The sequence below is a fragment of the Melanostigma gelatinosum genome, assembly GCF_949748355.1.
Source record: "Melanostigma gelatinosum genome assembly, chromosome: 11".
Classification (NCBI taxonomy): domain Eukaryota; kingdom Metazoa; phylum Chordata; class Actinopteri; order Perciformes; family Zoarcidae; genus Melanostigma; species Melanostigma gelatinosum.
The window spans coordinates 12,439,277-12,464,678 of NC_136644.1; the positions used below are offsets into that span (position 1 = coordinate 12,439,277).

General features: G+C 41.9%; 1 protein-coding gene across 3 annotated transcripts in view; it reads left to right on the forward strand.

Annotated features, from left to right (window-relative positions):
• tenm3 (teneurin transmembrane protein 3) overlaps positions 1-25,402 on the forward strand; it is a 203,763-nt gene that overhangs the window by 14,772 nt on the left and 163,589 nt on the right. For 2 of the 3 annotated variants that reach the window (XM_079279451.1, XM_079279452.1), the window contains exon 1: positions 1,626-1,705. The exons of the other annotated variant lie outside the window; for it this stretch is intronic. The gene's annotated coding sequence lies outside the window, so the exon portion shown is untranslated. Of the gene's footprint in view, positions 1-1,625; positions 1,706-25,402 lie in introns of those variants that run through there. 3 annotated transcript variants of the gene reach the window in all.

Here is a 25,402-nt window from a genome sequence, read left to right on the forward strand (position 1 = left end):
GTCTTTAAAGGTCTTAGCTGACTGATTAGCAAGTGAACTTTGTTGCACGTGTTAGGGTTTAAAACAGAAGGATGCGAGGCTTCGGCAGGCTGCAGGGAGATTTCTGCTTCAAGCTTCCTACTGCACACGTGCATCAGAAAAACGGAACTGGATCCGGTTTCAAAATTAAACAATATTTAATGTACTACACAAAGTTCACTTACAAACGGAATTAACTATCAATAGTAATGTTCTCGAGAACAGAGACCGCATGCATCTCACTCACAGGTCTGAATTCAGGTACTGAAAAACGAGAGCGGATGTGGTCTGAGGAATTCGCTCCAGAACAGTCTCTTATATGCTCCGACAGTTGGAAATGTCCGAAACAGTCATAAAACATCTGAATAACCCTCCGTGGCGATTAGTGATTGGCTCCATTTGACTTCTGTCCCCTCCCATTATCGATCCTTTAGCAAAACATCTTTTTTCCTCGCAAAACATCTGTCTTGACTCCACCTCTGGTCAGCTTGTCCTCCCCACTGACCACATCCTCCATTTGCTGCATGTCCCACTCAGACTCCCTATCTGACCCTCAAACTATTCTTACAGTGTTTTAATACCTTTAGTGACTATACTTTTATGATTTAATACATTCAATTAGTTAATATACTGTAACACATAATATCTTCTATAAGCAAGAATATTGTAAACATATTGTGACTAACATATTATTGTTGTGACACTTCTACTCATCAATAGGGGGGTTATTTAATCGTACTTATAATGCGTTTAATACTGAAATTCTCCACACACGTTCAAACATGGGGAATAATCAAAGCACATGCTCTGTAGCTGACCAAGGATCCTGTGGTCATTATTACACTGGATTCCTCCGTGATACTTCCAGCAGAGAATACTTTGAGGGAAACCAAGTTCAGTACAATCGTTTCCTGAGCAGCAGTTCCACAGATCAGCTCATGTGCTCTCTACTGAAGTCCCTCCCTTTGATTTTAACAGAAAGCTTTTTTATGTTTTTCATGTATTTAGGCTAACATGTCAAAAGCTGTCAATGAAATCCTTCGTTGTTTCATATTCATACCATTCTATAGTCATACGCAGAAGAGAAAGCTAGCAAACAACATCTAGAGAAGGGGGAGAAACAGAGATGGTGTTGGAAGTGTCTGTTACAACACTAGTCATACTATTGTGATTATATATTATTTGCCAGGTTAGCTCTTTTTGATAGCATACTGCAACAATAAGAAGATGTGCGAAGGAAGAATACTGCTCATGCACCAACATCTCCACCTGAAAGTGTAGTTCAGGGAGTCTTGTGAACTCTTCTCTTCTTTGTATCCACCTTTCTTCAGGGTGCAGAAGAAGCTACTTGTGGCAATTGCCCTTCTCTGAGCAGATCAAACATTGTGAAGTCATTGATCTTGCCTTGAGAAATGTCACAACTCTGACAGCAGCCCAGCACAGATTTGAAATCCTCAGACAGTTTCTTCACTGACAAAGTCTCACAGTAGATGTTACAGTGCTTCATTCATGTCGTGCCAGCTTCTTTAATTTGTGCAGCTCGGATTCTGTGAGGATTTGTCTCAGTGCAAACTCTGCTCAAACTCTGCTTTTCCTCTGTTTCCAGGTGATAACGGTCTTCATGCATTCTCATGCTAAAATATGTGGTCTTGTTTTGAGCAACATAAAGAACACAAACCCTCATGAGGTAACCTCCATACTCATATTTGACATGAACGCACACTCAGTACATGCTGATGTGAAATTGTGTGTAAGTGTGGCAACTAATGTGATTGACAGGTGTGGTGAAGAGAAAAAACAGGCAGCAGGACAAAACAAAGAAAAGCACAGATTTGTTTTGATGGAGGAATCTTATTTTCTCTGTCTTGCTGGTTTCCTGTTGTTCTACCTGTCTCTGTGAGCTCACCAACTAAAGCCTCTTCCACGCATAGTTCCCAGTGAATTACTGGGATAACCTTTCATGCACCGCTCGTGATTTTTACCATCCACACGCTATTCAGAAACATTTTCGTCTTGCACCTTTTCACACATGTCTAACCCTGTGCGGTAATGCAACAGAAGAAGATTAGGCAAGGTCAGCTGTACATGTACGCATGGCTGCTGCTGTAAGTTACCGCTATGTGTCTGCATAGTATCATGTTCAATTTCTCACCTTTATAACAAAACCACATTTCATGAAAATCGGTTCAGAATTAAGCGAGTTACAGTCTGAATCGCTCAATACACATTGTTTACTCGCAGAGTTTGGCCTCTCCAATATGGCGAACGTGCAGGCGTTCCAGTTGTAACCGCAGTGTCTACGTTTCTATATGGACGCTACGGAAGATGTCTCTTATTATTTTCAGGAACGTGACAGGTGAGGAGCTGTTCATTTCTGCTGCAATGTTCTTGTAATTTGTGTGTCTTCAACAAGTTTGCGAGAACAGGAAAAGCGTCGGTGTGAATTCTAAACTCAAGTCGCAGACTTGTGATTGGTTTGCTCGCTCCAAGTAAAAGCGTCTTCTGTCAGACGGACCTAAAGAGTTTCAATTCAATGTGGCATGAAGGTAAAAAAAAACAAAAAAAAGTACACAATCATATTTTTATGAATAATAACACAACATTAACGTAACATGACCATTGTTATATAATGCACTGTAAATGGTAAATGGACTGTACTTGTATAGTTATTTTCTAGTCTTCCGACCACTCAAAGCTCTTTAACACTACATGTCATCATTCACCCATTCACAAACTGATGACAGGAGCTACCATGCAAGGTGCCACCTGCACATCAGGACTCTTACTGAGGCTACATCCACACTAATACCTTTTCGTTTTAAAACAGAGTTTTAACAAAATACGATCTCCGTCCACACAGTGTTTCAGCATCGTTTTAGAAATGATCTCCGTCCAGACTAAAGCGCCTGAAAACGAATATCACGTGACTCTTCACGTACACTGGGTGCCGGTGTAAACAGGAAGTAGATTGGTTGCTTAGTTAAAAAAAATACGACAGAGTAATAAAGTAGTCTTTAATAATGAAAGGTCGTGTTTGATACTTAATATCTTCTCTGAAATCTTCCTCTATGAACTCAAACAGACACAGTTTGTGGAAAGTTTTAGAAGTTTTATTTTTCAGACTTAGTTACAGCGCTGCAGGTCTTGCTCTATCTCTCTATATCTCTCTCACATCATATATACTTTAAAATAAACACTTACACATACAAGTTTGCTAGATTATGGGTCCATAAATAAAAACACAAGTCTCTCACTTGTTTCCTCGGTTTTGTTGTTGTCTGTTCTCACTCGTAGCTGGACAACAATCAAAGTCCTCCGTTTTGTGTCCGTCCTCCTCAAAGCCACGAACAGTGACTTCAGACGTCCACTCCGTAGGTCTGATAACGCTGCTGGACACGCCGCTCACTAATCGCTCCAATAACAGCTGCTTCCTCTGCAGAAATGCAGACTTTAACTGAACAACAGCTGCTAGTAAAGACAACAAGGTCAGCAACACCTGTAATCAGTTGTCCATGTTGAATTAACCTGGTAGTCGATCGATTATCAACATTGTTGTTCATGATTTTCCGGGAAAAGGTCACGTGATAGACATGTAACGAATCAGGGAAGGACACATCTTGACTGCTAAGAACCAATGAAGTAGCGAACGCAGGTGTGGACGTCATCGTTTCTAAACGTATCCGTTTTCAACCGTCCACATGAAGACGTAACCCCGGAGTTTTCAAACTTATCCGTCCTCGGAGTTTTCAAACTTATCCGTCCTCGGAGTTTTCAAACTCCTCTGTTTTCGGTGCTCTAAAACTCCAGCCTAGTGTGGACGCTCAGTGTAAACATAGCAAAACATATACGTTTTAATATGGAAACGGAGTAGTGTGGACATGGCCTAACATTCACACACCGCAGGGACATGAAGGACAACCCTGCTCTACCACTGATCCACAGTCACCCTAAACCATAATAATATATAAACAGGATTACATTTACATTGCAACAAACACGCACGTGTTTTTGTGCTTGTCCCCACAGCGGTACTGCTCTTATCACATTGTCCCTGAAATTTTACGAGGTCTTGAGGTGTAAAATTGGCGGAACAGATTTCCCTGAGTATCGATTCATGTTCCCATTCACACATGAGCACAACTGCATGTGTGAAAGAGGCTTAACAGTCTGCATGATGACACCAACACCACTGCAGAAAACGGATTTATGCAGTCTGCATTTACTTGCTGTTTACCTCGATGTGTTGTGTGTGTGTGTGTGTGCACGCACCTTCTGCATGTGTACGTAGTTGTTGCGCCCACTCAGTGCGGTTAATGCCGGTGGTGAGGCTAGCTAATGTCAACCAATTAAGTTGACTTCCATTTGTAGAGAAACACTGACTGCCCACTCACAGTTTCACAGGATGCACACCCACACAAACACACACACACAAACACACGCACACACACGCACACACTTTTCTCACCCTTTCCCCCCCTTTTTAATTACGCTCTCACAGACAGGTTTATTCGATTTATGCATTTCATTTGAATATGTGGTGCAGATGAGCAGGCATGGCTTAGCTGTAGTCTCAAGATATAATTACATTTCCTCTCGTGGATAGAGACAAAGACAGAGGAGAGCTAACTACAACAGGCACTAAGCTAAGAGCGCTGAATAACTTCTCCTGGGGATCGCCTTCTCCTCTCTCTTCACCCTCCACACACACGCACACACACATGACACACACATGTCCACTTATCATCACTGAACTTCTAGTTTTGTCTGTGTTACTACACAGTAGACCCATTCTTCTCAGTCTTTCTCTCTGTCTTCCGTCTTGTGTGTGTGTGTTCATTTAAATAGTCAGGCTTTGCATTCCTTTGCATTCAGTGACACTCAGACGAGCTAATTACCTTGAAACTAATTGACCTCAAGACTTAAAAAATGTCTTTGAGGGAGTTCTGCTGCAGTGTGTAGTGGGGTATTCCACTGTTTGCTCAGCGAAACACTTAAGTGGGCTCTAAACACATTCCGGACGGAGTACTATAGAGAGGGTTAATGGTTTTAGGCAACTGTTTTAGGCAACTGTCCTTTACTCTGGTGAACAAGACACCTTTAGCTTGCATAGCAATAGTAAGATGAGACAAACGGTGCCAATTTGTTGCAGAATTTCAAATTTTTCCTCGTTTTCCTTTTAGAGGTCAGAGGATGTCGTATGCTGTACAGATTGAAAAACTCTCTGAGGCAAATTTGTGATTCAAGATTTTGGGCTATACAAAATAAATTGAATTGAATTGAAAAAGCAAATTCTAGATAAAAGCGGAGCTAAGAAGGGTGGTACATTAGCCAAACTGGAATCTAAGCGGCATAAGAAGTAATTGGAGCACTGCCATATGTCGTAGTTTTAGAAAGTTTATGGTCAGTCACACTTAGCTTGTTTTGAGCACATGCCTCTGTTTTGTAAATGTTAAAAAAAAAAAAAAAAAACTTAATTTGGTATTCAGTCTATGGTGGAAAAAAACATTTTGTTGCAGTGTTCATCAGACGGCATAATCAAACCTTGATGTGTCCATTAGATACAGCCCTTTTCATGTTCTCAGAGGGGAAAGTTGACTTTCCCCAGAATTTGAAAAAAGTCCAACTGGTGTGTTTTCATTGCACTGGGGCTCCTGAATGGCGCAGCTACCTTAGATGTACTCTTAAATGTCTGTCATAAATCCCCCGTTGCTCACCCAGAGCCTGGCTCACTATGCCTTCAGGCTAATTGCCCCACAGAGTTACAGCTTACCATACAACTACTCTGCATTCATATATGTCATTGTGTGGTTGCCGAGCAGGGAGATGCTCACCACTAGATTTAGTCTGCAGACACATTTCTAGAGAACTATTTGGGTTAAGTGTGTTGCATTTCATCCCTCATTTTCTAAAGTGTTTGTGTGTCAGGAGCCCAAACATCCACTTCTTTGTCGTGAAGTCTGCTGGAAAATGAAGGATTTAGCAGGGGGAATTCTTTTTAATTATACTGAACGTAATACTCCATAATTGACAGACACACTGTGTATGTTTTAAAATCCATTTCATAGATGTGTAATGTTATTTTATGAGCTCAATCAACTCCTTCTCCAACTTCTTTAGAGCTTGATCACATCCCAACTCAGAATGAAATGCTACAGTAGGCGCTGCTTGCGCTTGATGCTTTCTTTCAAGCCGCAGAGTAAAGCTACACAACTTAAACTTCTAATTTGTTTCAACGCTTCTAAAGATCTCAGGCTGCTAACATACTAGCAAGAAACTTTTGCTTTTTGAAAAAGTCATATTTGACAATTCACACAGTATTTTTTGAACCAATATGTTTCCAACTTGATCTCTGAGGGTCCCTCAGCAACAGCAACACATTTAAATCTGGTAAAATCATCTGTTAATTAGTTTGATCAACTGATTCATGTAATGTTGCGTCTCAGGGAAATACAGAGATTGGTAACAAAGACAAAAGGACAGGAGGATACAAAGAGAACAGCATTTCTTTCACATATGTCATCAAATTTACATAGTTTGTACTTGAGGAATGTGTGTTCATGTGTTCATCGTGATGTAGTGCATGACACCGTGTGTACATTTCAGTCCTGTCTCGTCCTTGCTCTCACACAGGGCCCCTAAGCAGACATTCCTAGGTATGAATCCATGCCCATTGTGTTGGCGTGTCACTTCTCATGAGTTTGTTGCAGAGGACAAAGCCTGATTGGGATCATTGTGTGGGTAGCAACAAGCTTCCACAAGTGTTCACTTGTTAGTTGAGTCTGTTATTCAGCTCATACTGTCGTAATGAATATCGTTTATCAGGAAAAAGGCTTCTGAATGTGGATGTTTGTGTACCGAATCGTACGTGTTGAGTTGAACTATGCATTTTAATATCCATTCCTTTCATGGAGCATTAGACTTTTGTTTTGGGCTTAAATTTCCCCAGAAAGATACTTTATCCTTCTTTTAAAATATGAACTTTGATGTGGAGTCGGCGTCAGCTGTGTCCCCGCATGCCAAAACTCTTAATCGCTTTCAATGAGCCAGGGTCCAAGGGTAAGACAATAAATGATGCATTTGGGTCATGGGCTGAGAAAACGAAAGAATCAAATGGGGCAGAATTAGAAGTGATCCTCCTCCTAAGATCTGCAAGAGGGAATGAGCTTATTGGTTATACATGTATTTCTACAGAATAAGAGGCTGTTATAAAGAAACACCTGTTGTCGGGTTTAACACCTCCGTCAGCACTGGTGTCATAATTTACACTCTGTTATGTTCCCTCAATCATAGATATGCTCTGAATTCAGAATGTAGCACCTTCAGAGGCTCTTAAAGGGTTTTTAACTCATGGGAGGAAATCCTATTAGAATGGGGAGAACGGGTAACTCCACACACAAAGACCCAGCTGCTCATTTCCTTTGTAGCAATCAGAGTTGTCAGCGAATTGAACCATGTCATGAAATAGGTACATACAACTGTGTGTGTGTGTGTGTGTTTATACGATCGTGCCGTGTTCACTTGATACCCAACAGTACCTTTCCATAGTCTTGTAAACAGCTTGGCCTCTATTTAATACACACACACATGATCGAATGAAATTACAACAGGTAAGCAGAGACACAAGAAGACACACTGAGAGAAAAAACAAGTGGAGAGAGAGAGAGAGAGAGAGAGAGAGAGAGAGAGAGAGAGAGAGAGAGAGAGAGAGAGAGAGAGAGAGAGAGAGAGAGGTGCATGACAACAAAGCCCAGTGCTCTGATGTGCAGGCAGGCCATCGCCGTGGAAACCGATTAGTGACCTAAATCACAGCAAGGTCCCACTCAGGTACACTCTGTGGCTGTGCACATGTGTGACTGCCTGTGTGTGGGACAGTGGGTGAATGTGTGTTTGTGCATAATAAGGTTGAGTTTTTGGTTTGTGTTAGTCAGCATATTGCTGCATAAACAAAAGCTGTGTGTGGTGAATACATTCTGCATAGTAAACACCTAAAGGGCATCTGTGTGTGTGTGTGTGTGTGTGTGTGTGTGTGTGTGTGTGTGTGTGTGTGTGTGTGTGTGTGTGTGTGTGTGTGTGTGTGTGTGGATCAGCAACCTTGTCAGTAAATATCAGGAGCAAAGTGGTGTGTTTATAAGCCATAACATTCATTTCGAGAGGTGGGTTAATGACTGGGAGGTTGTTAGTATGAATCCCAAAACTCTATGTTTGTAGAAATGCTCTATGACCAACTGCAGTGCAACTGTCCATGAGCAAGGCTGTGTGTGAAAGTAGAAGAATGCGGTTGTTGTTGGTTGTGCAAGGTATGACACTCTATGGGTATAATAACATAGTTGTATTTCCATTCAATCGTCAAGCTACTTTTAAACACAATTTTGAAATGAAACTGGTTTGGAGCCAATAAAAGCCGGCTACAGCTTAGAGGAAGCAAAGTGTTGCAAACCGGAAACACAACAAGTCTCCTTGGCTATCGTTCTGTCTGTGGTAGAACAATAGAGACAGTTGTCTTGACAGCATTGAAGTGGAAGCCGTGCTCTGTTTATTTAAATGTTAAAGTGCATTAAAATGTGTTGACCGGGCGACTGTGGCTCAGTGGCAGAGCAGGGTCTTCCCTAGTCCTGATGTGCAGGTGGCACCATGGTAGCCCTGTCATCAGTGTGTCAATGAATGATTCTGTTAAAGAGCTTTGAGTGGTCGGAAGTCTAGAAAGAGAAATACACGTACAGACCATTATCCATTTACCATCAAATTAATGACTAACTGAGATAAATAATCATGATCTCAATATTGATCAAAATAATTATCATGTTGGCCATAATCCAGCAGCCCTATGTTTGCTACGTCACAACTTATTGCCGAAGGTGTTTCTGCACTGATTATTTGTTGTCGAAGGCTAAAAACACCTAAAGTGAGTATAAAAACGTGTTCAGGATGTTTTATCAAGTGTTGTCGATTTCATCCACCTTGCTAATGCAATGCTTAAAAATGTGCACGGAAACATGCACGGTTCAAAACACAGAAATGAAGTAATCAAGTCTGCCATATTTCTTGAAGCTCCAAGCCTTTTTTCATTGCAACCAGCTTCAGCTCAGTGATCGCTCAGAGATGCTACATGTAATTCTTCCACTTTCTCAGGTTCAGTCACTGGACCAAAGAAGCAGTGCTAGCAGATAACAGAAGGCGTTGTGATTCCAACAGTATCCATGTTTACTGTCAGTCAGTCAGTCTTGGTGCCACAATGACATGTGATGTCCAACTGAGTGCTTTGTGATGTCATCAACAATAATCTGAATGTCCTGATGAAGCTACACCTGTTCCTCTCTCATGAGTAGGTTTCAGCTGAATTCACCTTCATACTGATTATTTTGGAACAATCTTCCCCGATGTGGCCTGTGAGGGTCAAAAATGGCTCTGGAAATATTCCCACAAGACACAAAACCAGATATTAATAGAAGGGAAGCTGAGAAATCAGGTCTATGTCTGCTGACATCAGTCTGTCTGATGTCAGCACTATCTTTTTTCTTCTCCCTCCCTCACATAAACCTGGTTTAACATGCCATGTAAGAATACATCTTTATAGCATGATGTTTGTGATGGGTGCTGTCAAGAAAGAGGAGAAGAAGAAAGTTAGAAAGAGAGACCATTTATTGGAGAGAGAATGGAAGGGGCCACCAGAGGCAGAGCAGCGACTAAAGGCTGAAATAGAAGCCAGAATTGGAGCTCTGTCACTGTTGGACTTCATTGTTGTGCTACTCTTGCTTTAAAGGCTGGCAGCCTGGGCAGTCTCGTGCTGTAAACAAATATACAAAAAAAATAAACAAAATATCATCAGATAGAATAAAATATTTCGATTTTTAGATGAGAGTGCAGAAATGAGAGGCTGCATGAGAAGAAGGTGACTGTCCCACAGGTACTGCATCCCTTCAGCTGTATTAACCCGCTGTGTTTCAGTCCCAGTGCCAGGAGAGACTTAGAAATGAATGAGAACATGAATATATATATAGTATATATATATATATACAGTATATATATACATATTCTTTTTTTTCAATCGTTAACAACAGTGCTTAGTTATATATTTAAATACGTTTCCAGCACTTACATCATTTTAACACACTACTATACAAACCATCTGAAACCCTTTCACAGCCAACACAGCATGTTTGTATGAGAAGTATCAGCATCCTGTCATTGTGCTTCATTTGTTTCCCTACAGTAGTACTTGCAATAATCATGTTGGACATTTGTATGGTGGTGTTCAGGCAAAGCACTTGGTTCAGGTTAAGGATATTGAATGCTGAAGCATGAGACACAACATGGTAACTTTCACTATTTAACTGTGTTTCCTGAGCCTTAACCAGAGTGCTTAAGTAGCCTGCAGCTAATCAGACATGGGACACAGGGACCCGTCTCTGATGTCAAAGTCCTTTTGCGTAATCGGCCCACTCTGACCTTACAACTTCTGTGCAGTATTAAAAACAACACAGCAGCGATTACTCTTATTCCAAAACACATATCTGTTCCTCGTGTATACAGATGTTGTAGGACAGAGGGCTGAACTACTGGCTAGAAACACACACCAATAGTCTCTCTCACTGAAATGGAAGCTGAACGAGCATGTCTGTTTAGCTGCAAGCCTCGCCGAGCACAGTTCACAGGGAGGAGAGAGCTGAGACGAGGAGAGATGATGGCTGTGAGAAAAAGTGAGCAAACAGGAGGAGAGAGAAGTTGAACTACAGATCAGGATTTGAATCCGTCAATTAGGGTTGTGAGGGTGCAATCAGATCTTTGTTTTCATGGTAACATTTGGTGAGCGATAGCAAGGAAGGCATGTTTGTAGTTCTGTTGATAATCTAGCGCTCTCTTTACTGTTGTAAACAGATTTGACATGAAATGAAAAGGGTGGGAGGGACGAAGAGAGAAGTTATAATAGCTAGAGGGAGGAAGAAGCAGAGGAGCTTAAAAGTAAACAGAGGGAGGAAGCGAAAAGAAATGTTACGGTTCATTTACGCAAAGCGCACATGCAGAAAGCACAAGGAGAAGAAACGGTTAAACTAGCAGGATGAGAGACTTTGCTGCTTTGTTAAGGGGTGACATTTCTTATGAGAGTGAGAACGAAAGAGAAAGAAATACGGGGGGGAGGCGAGTAGCAGAAAAGTTTTTTCTTTGGAGTGCCGTCTCATCAACAGAGTGAGGCAGCAAAGCAGAAACCTTTGTGTTTTGACAGTTACGTAAATACCTGGAAGAGCCACAAACAGAGAGATGTGACTGTGTTTGAAGAACATCGATCCAAAGCAGGTGAACCAGACAGCAGTGCCTTATCGTTCTATTAACATACCAATACACTGAAATTTGTTCTTCCATAAATGTATATTTGTGGTACACACTGCTCCACACACACACACAAAAACGTCATACACACGCGCGTCTGGCAGTAGACGTCCATGTGAAGTGACAGCAGGGTCAGCGTTGGCATTTTAACTGCTGACCCATTTGTCTGGCGGAGGGGAAGCACACACATACACCAGTGCATGGCTGCAGCATGCACACACACACACACTCACACCAGTGCATGGCTGCAGCATGCACGCACACACACTCTCACACCAGTGCATGGCTGCAGCATGCACACACACACACACTCACACCAGTGCATGGCTGCAGCATGCACACACACACACACTCACACCAGTGCATGGCTGCAGCATGCACGCACACACACTCTCACACCAGTGCATGGCTGCAGCATGCACACACACACACACTCACACCAGTGCATGGCTGCAGCATGCACACACACAACAATGATAGAAAACAATTATAGCTCCATGTCATCAAATCTGATATCAAACCCTTAAGAATACTTTTTTGAGAAAGAAATTCAGAGTTCACTGTGTCTATTCACTTCTACACAAGCACACAACCAGAGCTGCTGTGTGTGTGTGTGTGTGTGTGTGTGACCCCAGGGTGCATCACTTAATATTCAGTCTGTTCAATCGATCTTGACACAAGTAGAATTGTATGGGAACAATGGAAGTGGCTTATAAAAGGCTCAGTATGGACGTCAGTGCTCTTCTTCGGAGCATAATTGTGAATGCATCTCTGAAGAGCTGATGGATTATGTAGCTCCGGGGAAGAGCATCTATCTGGTCGGGGTATCTGGCTCACAGGTCTACGCAGCAGCCTTTTTCAGCCAACCTGCATGTGTTTGACCGATGTGGGTTTTCTCAGGCTGATTCGAATAATTTGAACTTAAAGCACCTGGTAGTTGATCATGAATCAAACCAAGTGGCTGGTTAGGACCAAACCTCCACCAGAGAGTGCTAAACAATCCAATTACAAATGGGATGTTGATTTTCTGAATAATTCATTGTACGTATGTGCTTAATGTTGTCTGTTTTTACTGTTTGCACATTCCATTTAAAAGAAAACAGATTGTTGATGTATTGAGAATTATCTTCCATACTCCTACAAGTGGAGGAGGAATATTTGATATATATATTTATTTTACTTTACTCGAGAAATGGTTGAATATGAACAACTAGCAGCTTAGAGTGTCTTTAGCTTCTGTACTGTGGCGTGTTTCACAGCAATAGAATATTTGAGCGGTGTTTGTTTCGGGGGATTTAAATCAAGTCATTCACATTTGTTTGGACCACTAGAAAGTGGGCAGGCTTTTTTTTTACATAATTAGAGATGTGATCTAAAAGGGTTAGAAAGGCATTTTTCATTTCATCTTGACAATCAAAATAATATCAGAGCCTTTAAAAAGCCACATCGCTCTAGTTGTAAGTTCCCTTTTCTTTCTGCCGCTAAATGTCTTGGTGCTCATTCTTCTGTGTGAACTTACTTAATGTACTTAGAGTTTATGCAGTGGTTTATGTGTGTGTGAGAGCCACCATGTCCTCTATCTAAACGTGTAATAATGATTTGGTGTTCAGCGCGTGTGTTTGACTAATCTCTTACCCTTGAACTACTGTCTACCTGCACAGCAATAAATCACGGCGTGTGTGCGAGAGAGTGTGAGTGAGTGACTGTAATAAATCACGTTCCTCGGGTTCCCTCCAGTTCCGTGCTGCAGTACACTGATTATAGAGAGAGACGGAGAGAATAACAGACAAAGAGGGGGAGAGTACAGGCAAACCAGAATGGGGGTGAGGTAAAGGGAGGGGTGGGGGAGGGGAGGTAAAGAAGGGAGAAATGAGAAGAAGAGAGATATAGCTGGCTATGGACCCCCTTATCTCAGGTCCTCATTATCACATATGCACGCACACACACACACACAGTTGGATGCAACGTGGGCAGTGTTCATGTCTGACACTTTAGGGACTGGTATCATCCACTAATTATTGCCCTCGTTGGGTTAATCACAAACATGCATCTGTTCACATGTGTAATCTGGGTTATAAGTGAGGGACAGATATCAGTAGAATAGTCTAGTTTTCATTTAGAGCAGCCCAGTACATACAGCGAATAAAGAGACAAAATGATAATCATCATTATTTTGATCAATCTATCGATCACAATTATTTTTGGATTCGTATCACACTTTCACATTTAAATCAACAGAGTGCCGCAGTGCTTACATTCTTGCTAATGTACAAATCTTTGCATCAGAGTAAGACTAAAGATACGATTCTTCCTCACCTGAATTCCCTGCATCTTCGTTCCCGCTCTCTGTTATTACTATTCTACTCTGGACTGCAGCTGCACCATTCAAGAAAGTTGCTGCTGGGTGCGCACGCAGCGGCATGACGGCAAAAGTGAGGCGAAACATCTGGATGGACCCCTGGTGGCTGTTTGTTAGTTTAGGAAGCACTTGATTTGATATGCTGCAGAGTTTTCAATGAGCTTAGCACACATTTTAAATGTCAATATCGCAGTCAATCATGTTCATTCAATAATAAGCCAGAATCGTGATCACGATTAGTATTCAATGAACTGCCCAGCCCTACTGAAGACTATAATTCAGCATTAATGCTTTATAACTATTATGATAATAGGTTGTTACATGTGATATGTATGACTTTACGGCAACTAGTTACATGCAGGTTTGCATACACATTTATTCTGATCATACCATACTGTTAGATTGCAGTCTTGTTTTAGATAGCATTTACAGTGTTAGTAAAGGTGGGAGATGATACAGAGAAGCACTGAAAGCACAGTGCATGTTCTCCATTATAAACACCACAGGCTGACTGGCATGTGTCACATGTCTTAGTCATTCAGACAGCATGCAGCTCCAATCAGGATAATTATGAGTTAGTGAAATATAGACGATTATTGCAAATGGTGATCCGCATAATACCATCTGTTCTGCTCTGCTAAGCGCACACACACACACACACACACACACACACACGGAAGCTTGAGTATGTGCTCATGAACACATCCATACAATTAAGCAGCTCTATAGACATGACACACACAAGCACTAAATGTACTGTATATATCATGGATGGACACACACACACACACACACACACACACACAGTGTGGTAAGGCAAAGAGAAAGGAAGCTGGTGAATATGTAGTGGTGGACACACATACACAGACATTGAGGGATTAATTATTCCATTGACAGAGATGAGGGATGGATTTCATTTCATTTGGTCAGTGAACAGACCGAATTCACACAACAGAAATTGGGAAAAACATTAATCGAGCACACAGTGCTGCATTTAATTAATTTCCTTTCATACCTACTACCACAATTCCCATTAAGGCTGATACAAATCTGCAGACATCGCATATATCATAAAGAAATGTACACAATTAAGAGGTGGTCTGTTTAGAACATTAAATGATGAAACATAAACACAACAGTGTATTGCAAGAGAACATGTGCTTGAACATTTTGGTGAAAGTCCTGCCACAGGGGAAATGGTGAAATGTTCCCAGAGGTGTTTCCATTGGCCAGACTGCTGACACAAGCACAGCACAGAAAATACAGACGTGCTTGTTACGGTTTGATTACTTTTGATCTTGGTTTCAAAGTGTTGAATGTACAAACTTTTATTTCAACCATTCGTCTCAATTCTGCACTACATAAACTATTTTGTTTGTTAGTATGTACTGATGTTGACTGCACTTCTTGGCAGTTAATATACAAGAAACTGATCTACTGATATGCAGTATAGGTTGCAAATGGATGTTGGGAGTTATTGCTCGCGTCATCACACTCCCTGTTTATTATTTAGTGCTCCATTGTTACATTGCAAAGCAATGGTCACCTCATTCAAAAAGCGAACGTTTTTAGTATCCATGTTGGCATTTAAAGTACAGCTTTAAAGCTGATCCCAACTGGGTTACACAAAGACTGCATCAATTTTACACACATTTCATTTGTATAAAATAAATTGAAAGATGCAATTGTCGTACATATAGGGACATTTCTTTTTCTTGTCCATCCATCCATTTTCCTCCGCTTCTTTTTCTTGTGTTATTTTAAAATATTTACTGTGTGGAAACACCGCATGCTCTCTAAGCCCATGTGCATAGCTGTAGTGAGATGGTACTGAGCTAAAAGAGGCATACAGGATGGCCCTTGTTGTTGTCCACATCATGCGAATGAGTCACTCGCTTTCCTCCCTCAGATCCATGGCCAGTGAGCAGGTGTCTCTCAAACAGAGGAGGGAATCCTCTACACTTTACTGCAGCGCACAGGCTGTCTCAGCTCTAATGGCTCCAATACATTTACTGCATATGGTTCACTCCTTTGTCAATATTGTTCCAGCACTGTGTTAATAGTGCCATCTGCATACACTTTACACTGTAGCTTTCTGTATTCCACTGCCAGTAGCACTGGTAACACAGGAGAGGTAGACCAGGACCAGAGGGGAGATTCTATAAGGTCAGCGCATGACACACACACACACACACACACACACACACACACACACACACACACACACACACACACACACACACACACACACACACACACACACACACACACACAGGGAGAGACTTAGCTTGGAGGTCACTGTCAGCCTTAAGGCAAAAGCAGAGAAGTCACTCAAGCCTCTAAGAGTGTATTCTTGTGCAAGTGTGACCTGGTTTGTCAGTGTTTGCAGCCAACTCTATTGTGTGTCAGGACTGCTCCTTTCTGTTGCGGGTTACACATGCACTAAAGCATGGCTGACTGTGCTCAGAAACTGTCCTATCTGTTGCCTCGGGCCCGTAAGCTGCTCACACGGTACATGTTAATGGGTGCAGGTTGTGTTGAAAAGATGAGAAATCTATGGACACAAGTAGAGGTTGAGATGTGCACAGACGTGCACAGACACATGTGTCCAATTTGGCGTTAAATAACTTATTTCTATTTAATTATTTCTGGTCATTTCGAAAATTCTAAATGTTATCCTGAAAGTTTGTTATTGTCAACTGTAGTGGATATTTGCATAAATTCGGAAATAAATGATTGTATTTTTATTGAAATACTGGCTTTGATTGAAATAAAACCTTGGCAGAAGTAGTTTTATTAATGTTTCATAAGTTCTAAGTAACAGCTGAGGTTAACTTTCTCTTTCTTTCAATGCAGGTTTGTTTTTCACGATGAAGCATTGTCAGGAAAAAAAAAGTGCACGAGAGAGTTTAACCACAGTTGTGTAGAACTAGTTTGCACATGTGCAGTTCTGATTGGGCCAGATCGGATAGCGATTCGCACGTGCTGTTGTTCCTGTGTCGCGTAAATAAGTTAATAAATTATATGATAATGTTATACTGGATCAGTACATAGACACGTGTTCTCCCCAATACCAGCTCAAGCATTTCAGAGTATCAGAGGCATGTGTGACTCTGGTACTGGTATCAGAAGAACTCTCATTTCTGTAAACTCTTTCTTACAAATGTATGAAGTTGTGCTTGTGGTCAGAAGCAATCGAAAAGGAATCGCCAAATTGTCCAGTTCACGAGATGAGATTTATCGTCTTCATCCCGAGTAGTTGAATTATGTGCTGTTGTCGAGCTCCACTGTAGCTGACCTGGAGACAGAGCTGTGAAGCGACAACAGTGCCTTGTATTTTCAATGAAAGATTCCCATTAATTTAAGAATATTCTATTCAACAAGATACCTGGATAAATTAATGATACTGCAGTTTCATTTCAATTTGTTTTTTTCTGCTTTTTTTGGTATTTAAGATAGCAAGTAGTACCGATAATTGTAGAATGACCTAAACTCCTGAATGTATTCCCAGGTTAGACAGAGTGTAAACATCGGCTTCCTTTTCTTTGATTGGCTATGTCTGACCAAAATGCCACCTGGGATCACCTGACATTGTCTGTACAGAAAATCAACTGTCACGATCAGGCTTTGCCTTGTGTGTTCTGTGTGTTTCTTTCTGTAGCTCCTCACTCTACCTGTCAGCCACTCCCTCAGCACCAGTCTAACTCAGCCACTCCCTCAGCACCAGTCTAACTCCCTTCACCTGCCCCTGATCACTAATCAAGCACTCCCTCATCAGCACAACTCTCCTCACCTGTTCTAGCCACTATTTAAACCCCTGCCTCCCAGTCACCCACTGCCAGATCATTGTTTGTGTTCATACCTACCCGTCTGTTTTTGCTCGGCCTGTTCCCGGTTGCCCAGTCTGTCGGCCCTGCCTCGCCATGCCGGATTTCCCCCCTCGTCTCTTGTCTCGTCCTTGGATTCCCTGTTGTGTTCGTTATTCATTAAAACCCTTTTCTCACTGCATCTGACTGTCTGCGCTTGAGTCCTCATCATGCCCCGTGACATGAACAGGACATTGCTCCTATGTAGGGATGTCATGATCCCAGAAATATAGAAGTTGAGACCAGTGAAATTGCAAGATTCTTGATTCCCAATTTGATATCATGCTAAAAATCTAAAACAAACTCATCACGATAACGTTATACTGTAGAGCTTGAATGCATCATAATGTGACTCGATGCAACCTCCTTTAACTGTTCTCTCTAACCTTCATCATTTAGCCAAGGGGGACTGTGCTGCCCACCAGCTGCAAACAGCTAACCTTAGCTAGCTCTCCTACCAATTTGAACACAGATGTGTTGTTCACAATGTAGCATTATCAGGGAAAAATAGGGTGCGTCCCCTGGTCAAGTTGCTGGTGAGTGTACTACATCCTTTGGGATTTAAGATGCCGTTAGTCTCAAACTGTGACGATACCTGTTCAATTCAGTTCAGTTTATTTTGTATCGCCCAAAATCACAAATTTGCCTCAGAGGGCTTTACAATCTGTACACATGACATCCGCTGTCCCAGGACCCTCACATTGTTACAGGAAAAACTACCCCAAAAAACTTTAACGGGGAGAAAAGAGGAAGAGACCTCAGAGAGAGCAACAGAGGAGGGATCCCTCGCCCAGGCTTGTTGTACTGTAGAAAAATAAGTACAGTAACGTTTTCACAATTTTGGCATCAGCTTGGTACGAAAGTATCAGTTCTCCTTACTACTACGTCACAACTTTGTTTGTTGAAAAAAATTTCTAAAATGCTTCAGAGATTTGTTCTTAGAGGAAAACTTGACAAAGACAAATAGATGAATAGATGTACAATTAGTACACGGGGAGATGCACAACTACCATGTTCTCACCATTTTCCACTTCCTGCCTTCGTCTTTGAGAGATTAGGAGAGTTGGTCGGCTGGCTGCTTTGCGCTCTCAGAGGAGGCAGACAGTGTGGCTGTTGAAAGAGAGTGTAATGTATTGCTCTCTCTTGTGGTGTCCCCTATGGATAGGTCTAATTTATACCACACACAAACATACGCACGTACAAATCATTCCATTCATTAAGGACGCATTAGCAGAAAAAAGCTGATGTCAGGGGACAGGGCACACCTTGTGTGCGTGTGCATGTTTACGTGTTCATCAGGGCATGTGTGTGTGTGGTTGATTATACACCTGAGTATGTCATGGAAACATTGTGGTTACTCTATATTGCCTTTCTTTTTCACACTGGCAATGTAACACCTGTTAGTCAAAACACTCCGACATGGATTAGCTTGGTTGCCAGATCCTATTAATCACAGGTTTTGCATGGCCTTTCTGGGCCTGCACCTCTCTGACAGGATTTGTTACCATCAACGCTTGCCCCCATTGGTCAGCGTTAAGCCAATCACAGCAGCGCGGAAATCAAAAAACACTTCAAATCAAATCAGTACTGACAATAAAAGTGTCAGAACAGTTGTTGAGTTCATGTGGTGGAAGTTTGTCTTTTGTTCTTTCACAGTCTGCTTCTCCTCTGCACATGTGAAGATTGTATTGCTGAGGGAGTGCGGCTAGATGGTTTTAGCATGTGTCTCTCCGTCATCATGGTTGTTACTGTAACTGCGCCCAGGGGACATAGTGGCTTAACACTGGCTTATAGTCCACTAGAACAAAAGGCCGACATGATCTCACAGACTCATAAAAGACTTTTAGGACGGAGAGTGACTCTCCGTCCTTCATTATCTCTGTCTTTCTCTTTTAAAAAGAGAAAGACAGAGATAATGAAGGACAGAGAGTGCAGAGTACTCTAGCCACTTAAGTTTGACTTTCTTGTTCTTTTGCTTTCTTTTCCCCTTGTCCGTCTGTGGCAGTGTATGTCTGAGGGTGTATTGTACAGAGGGAGGAGGAGGGAGCAGGAGCATCTAGCCCTCATTTAATTAGCATGAGTGTGATGGCCTGGCTTGACACCTTGTTTATGGGCTGCCACACACACACACACACACACACACACACACACACACACTTGGACGTTGCCTATTTAGCAGGATGGTGACCATTAACTCCATACACACAAACACATCCTCCCAGTCCTTAATGATGTATGTTAACATGACACAGTTGGTCTCTGCCTCACAAACTCATGTTAAACTTGATTGCACTGTGTCGACTGTTTGTTTTGTGTTCATGTTTTTAGTAGCATTTGGAGATAGCTGAAGAGAGTCTGACTTCCCTTTTCATATCACAAGAAGTCCTGCATGCACCAAGCACCCACAAATAGATTATTCTATCTATAACCATAATGACTCAGAGAAGCCTCTGATTTTGTAAAGTAGCTACAGGCCACATATACTATGTGAAACTACTGCAGCCTTCAGATCAGCCTAAATGATTGAGGCACTGCAGACTCAAACAGCAACTATTCTCTGTTATACTCCTTCAGTGTATTATATCGAAAACTATTTGTACCTAACTTATGGTGAGCTTTTTTATTAGGAATATCCAATCAATTGCTGCTGCTGGTGGAGTCCTCTCCTGCACAGTATTATGTTCTCACGCAGGAAACGGCACATGAATGTACTGCATGTGATGTGGAAGACGATGGTTGATACTGTGTGGACTGTCTTCTTTAGTCTTCTTTAATAAAGCAAAGTGATTGATAGTTTTACTTTTCCATGAGCAGATACACCCGTGGCAGAATAGCTGCTCATGTTAACTGTGGAGGCCTGTTGCAGATTGGTAGGGAGTGTGTCCATTTTCAGCTATTCATGTATTGCCAACTGTGACAAAATATAAAAATATACCCTAGATCAGCCTCACGCCAATTTGTAATCCCATTTGTATGTTTGTCTTCTGCCTAAACACGGATATGTGGAAATGTTCATTTTCACCAAATCATCATGTATTAATTTTTTTTTTAATTGGCTGAGCTTCTCCACAATCTCGCCACCAGCCCGTGCTGCAGAAAAGAACCCCAGGGGGTACGTCTGTTGCTCGATGGCAGTGATTGATTTCTGCTTGGGAATCACTGTACATTACAATAATGTCTTTCACAATGGTCCACGCCTGTAGAACCATTTCTGGTTAATGTGAATACAAGGAGTCAGAGAAAATTGCTCCAATCAGACATATGGCTCATTACATCAGATATGTACTGTAGGCACAATATGCAACAGAAGGCATTGAGTATGTAAACATAAGCAAACTGTTTGAGACAAGCGTCACATCTGGAGATATTCTGTTTTCTGATTGCAGCCTCTTAGACATAATCTCCGCTCCACTCCCTATGATCACAACAACAGAAATGTTATTTCTTCTTGTCCTCTGTGCTGGGAAGTGACATTAACCAACAGCTAACTTCTCGGTGGCCACTTAACTTATGTGTGTTTGTGTATTATCCATCCCAACTCGTCAAATACCATTGCTTGGTCAGGGGCCCTATGCATCATGCTATGATGCTCTAGATCAGGGGTCCCCAACCTTTTTTGCGTCACGGACCGGTTTCATGTTCGAAAATATTTCCACGGACCGGTGTAGCGTCCCTGCTGGTTTCTGAACCTACTGGTTGCTACAAATGTTGCTGGAGATCTATAAACCACATCTCATATTCATTACGCGGATTACGATTGTATAAGTGAGCACTACATCACAGCCACGTATGAAGAAATACATTGAAGAAAATCCATTTATTGAAAGATCGCAACAACCTGGATTCGAACTCTGTCCAGCAAAATAAACCCAAAGATGGTCGCGCTACGCGATCCGCCACTTACTCACAGTGATGTAGTGCTCATTTATACAATCGTAATCCGCGTAATGAATATGAGATGTGGTTTATAGATCTCCAGCAATAGGTTTGTGAATGTTTGACGAATCTGGCGACATGAGAGAAAACAGCTGCTGCGCCAGTAGGTTCAGAAACCAGTAGGGACGTAACACCGGCATTCACGGTGTCGGATAAACACGAAGCAGGGTTTTGAGTGCTTTTGTGGCGATCTCAGAATATTCAGCCTTGATTTTAATCCAAAACACCAGCAGAGTTGTTGTCCCAAACATACTTTTAAGGCCGCCGTCATTTTCAAGCTCCAACAGCTGATCTTCCTCTGGCACAGATGAGCTCGATTCACCTGGTTTGTTCACAAATGGGTCGCGGATCCATTCCTTCGCAGTTCGTGGGTCTTTTGTGGTTGGGAAGTAACGCTCGAACTCTTTTAAAAGCAAAGACAGGTGATCTTGCACCAGCTGGGAGAATCAAGGTCCAGGCTCAGTCTCTTCCAAAATCCCTGCTAATGTTTGAAACACGTCAAATATCCCTCTGTCCACTCGGCGGTAACGTATCACGTGACAAGCGTCTTGACATGTGTCAAGAGGGACAGGCGCATGTAATTGGGAGAGAATCCGGTCATTTTTCAAAATAAAATATCTTTCCGACTCTGATAATCAATCAAATGAAAAAAAGTTATTTATTCTTTCTGTGCGACCCGGTACCAAATGACCGGGTCTCGGCCCGGGGGTTGGGGACCACTGCTCTAGATGACCGTGTCAGGGACAGCGTGCCTAAGAGCGCTTGTTACATGCAAGGGGTGTTTTCAAAAGAAACTGTTGTGTGTTATGTGTGTCTCATCGAGCCGTTACAGGGTGTGTCGGTATCAGACACCAAAGGGCACCGACCAAGAGTTGGCGAGTGAGAAAGTGTTGATACATTCACATGTGTCTATGTCACCGACATTTAGGTGCAAGTAAGAAAAACGACCACCTTTTTGAAGAAGAAAAAATGCCTTTGAATTAAATTTGTCATTTATACAAATAACTAAATGAAATGCTAAGGAACCAACAACCAATCTAAAACAAAAGGAAACCAGTTATGTCAGTGTACTTCATTAAACTAACAGTGGTTGGTTACATTTTCAATCCAACGTTTCATATTTAGATGTTGTAACAGCAGTCACTCATTTAAAAGCTGTGATTGATTTGACACTCGAGTGTAATGAATCACAAATGAATAAGTGTCTGTAACAAGAAATGCTGTCGTAGTGGTCAGCCAATGACCAAAGGTGCAAGAGGTTTGCAATGCAACCATGTTACATTATTTGATTGACTGAGTTTATTGCAATATATGTTTGATTATCTGTTGATTTATTGTTAGTTTTCAATACATGTCACCTTAATTTGCTTGTAGTTTGATAAAAATTTCATAATTTGTGTCACTACCTCCACTACAATCCGGTGTAACGGGGGTTGAGTCTGTAATGAGTTGCTTTTCACAAATCTCTTTCGCTCCAATAATTTCCAAAAAGTGAGTTGTGAGGATTTTTGTCACTGCTGTTGATCATTATTACTGAATCAGTCCTCTACAGATGCTGTTTTACTCCAGAACAGGACAACTGCTAAATGTGTGTCTGTATTCGTGTTTGTAGTATATTGCATCCTAACTTTTAATTACTTCTTCTACTTCTTTGTGTCCCTAATTTGTCCAGGGAACGTTTGAAAACACATTACTGTCACTGTAGCTTTAACTTTGGGAGGATTTGCATTGAAATGTAAATTTAGCTGTTATTGACTCATCCAGGGAAACTTTACAAAGCAAAGTAGAGCACACCTACTGTGCTGCACAGCTGGGGGTGACCGGTGTGGACGAGAGCTCACAGAAGAACAGCAGGATGGATACAAAGCAGAGAAGAAGACCAGAGAGAGAGAGGCCAAGAACACAGTGAGAGAGTACAGAGGGAGCTACGTGTGTGTGTGTGTGTGTGTGTGTGTGTGTGTGTGTGTGTGTGTGTGTGTGTGTGTGTGTGTGTGTGTGTGTGTGTGTGTGTGTGTGTGTGTGTGTGTGTGTGTGTGTGTGTGTGTGTGTGTGTGTGTGTGTGTGTGTGTGTGTGTGTGTGTGTGTGTGAAGCAGGGATGAAGAATGAGGAGGGCAGTGAAGGAGCCAGGTGTTCAAAACATAGAGATACACAAACTGTCTGTCTCTACAGAACAGCTGTGTGAGATCTAAGGTTCGACTCGTTTTGCGTGACAAGGCGACCGGGTTAAAAAGCTCTGCAGTTTTCCATTCAGATGCCATGAACCAGCCATTGCTAAAGTACACAGGGGGCCTCTTTCTATCAAACAAATCCCCACAGCACGTTCTTCAAAAACAGAGACTGAATGTTTGCAAGACTATAATGCTTTACATCCACAGAAAGCAAGCATTTGATAAGATAATTACAAAATAAACAAGCCACACAAGGGACAATTCCCAATTAGTAATAAGTCATGCAACAGAATGTGCCGGTTGCACTGCTTGACGCTATATGTTTGCTTGTTTTTTCTCCATGGTTTGAGAAAAGATTGACTCATTTTGGCTTTGCTGTTTCCAACTGTTCTTCAGTCCGGGCTGCAGCTTTGAGTCTGTTCTTGTCGACATAATTCATGATGATACAAATAAACAAGGGCTTTCAGTGTTACCTCCAGAAATGAACCCCTTTATGGAGAAATAGATTGCTACCAAAGATCTTTCAGAGTAGTAACTTCAGCGTATGGTTGGAGAAAGGCATCAGTCACCTGAGATTAGTTTGTTTGTTATTTAAAGTAAACTGCAGCTAAATCTCAGTCATCTGTCAGAATGGTTGTTTGGGAGATCTTTTGTCTCCACTGGACACTCCAGCCCTCTTTCATCTCTCATTCTAGCCCCATCATTTCGTGCTCTGCTCCACCTTCTCTTCTGCATCCTCCCACCCTCAGGCACAATCTGAAGTAGAGTAGAGAGAGGGATGCGTTGGGTTGGGTTGGGTAAGGGGAGCATACAGAACATAGTGTAATGCTGCATGCAGCAAATTCCTATGATAAAACATTGGACTGTATATCGCGGGTTTATTGAAAGACTCACCAAGTTAATTTTCAAAGGATTCATTTCTAATCATCTATTACTCATATTATTTTGTGACTCATACATTCCAGTGTTTTGCTGCCTTTCATTATAAACAAAAAATGTGTCATTGAATTAATGTGTGCTGATTGTAAACAGAGCAGATCAGGAGCGACAAAGCCTCCTAAACATTTCATTCCAGTCTCGGTGGCTTCGGTTCAGACACCAGAACACGTCCAAGCCTCTGAAGCGCCATGTTGTTGTGACGATTATTCCCTCATGATGTGAATGCAGCATTACCTCGTTCCCTCAGGCTCTGTGGGGAGATCCAGGAGCCACCTAGCCATTTGACAGACTGAGTATTTCATTGCAAAGTTATTTTTACTCCATTGATCAGAGCCTTAAAAGAATATTGTCTCGAGCCAGAACAACAAGCTCCCGGCCAATCATAGCCAGTTTAACACCGTGTCCCCACAGAGCGGACTGGACAGCTGCATCACAACATCTGTCTGTGACCCATTTACTACAACACACACAACTACACACAGAAGTCCATGAGTTAAAGTTAAAGGAGGTACGGCCTTTCTATAGGCCTTAAAGAAATCTGTCTGTCTGTCTGTCTCTGTCGCTCTCTCTGTCTCTCTGTCTCTGTCTCTCTCTCTCTCTCTCTGTCTGTCTCTGTGTAATCCCGGTAACAATGAGTTTTACCAGGGCGTCTTTGATATGGAGATCGAGAGAGAGCAGGAAAAAAACAGAGAATGTCAACCCAGAGATTATTTCCAAATTCCACAACAATGCAGGTGGATTTTTCTCTGGCCTCTCATGAAGCTCAGTGAGCATGTGCTTCGACTGGACA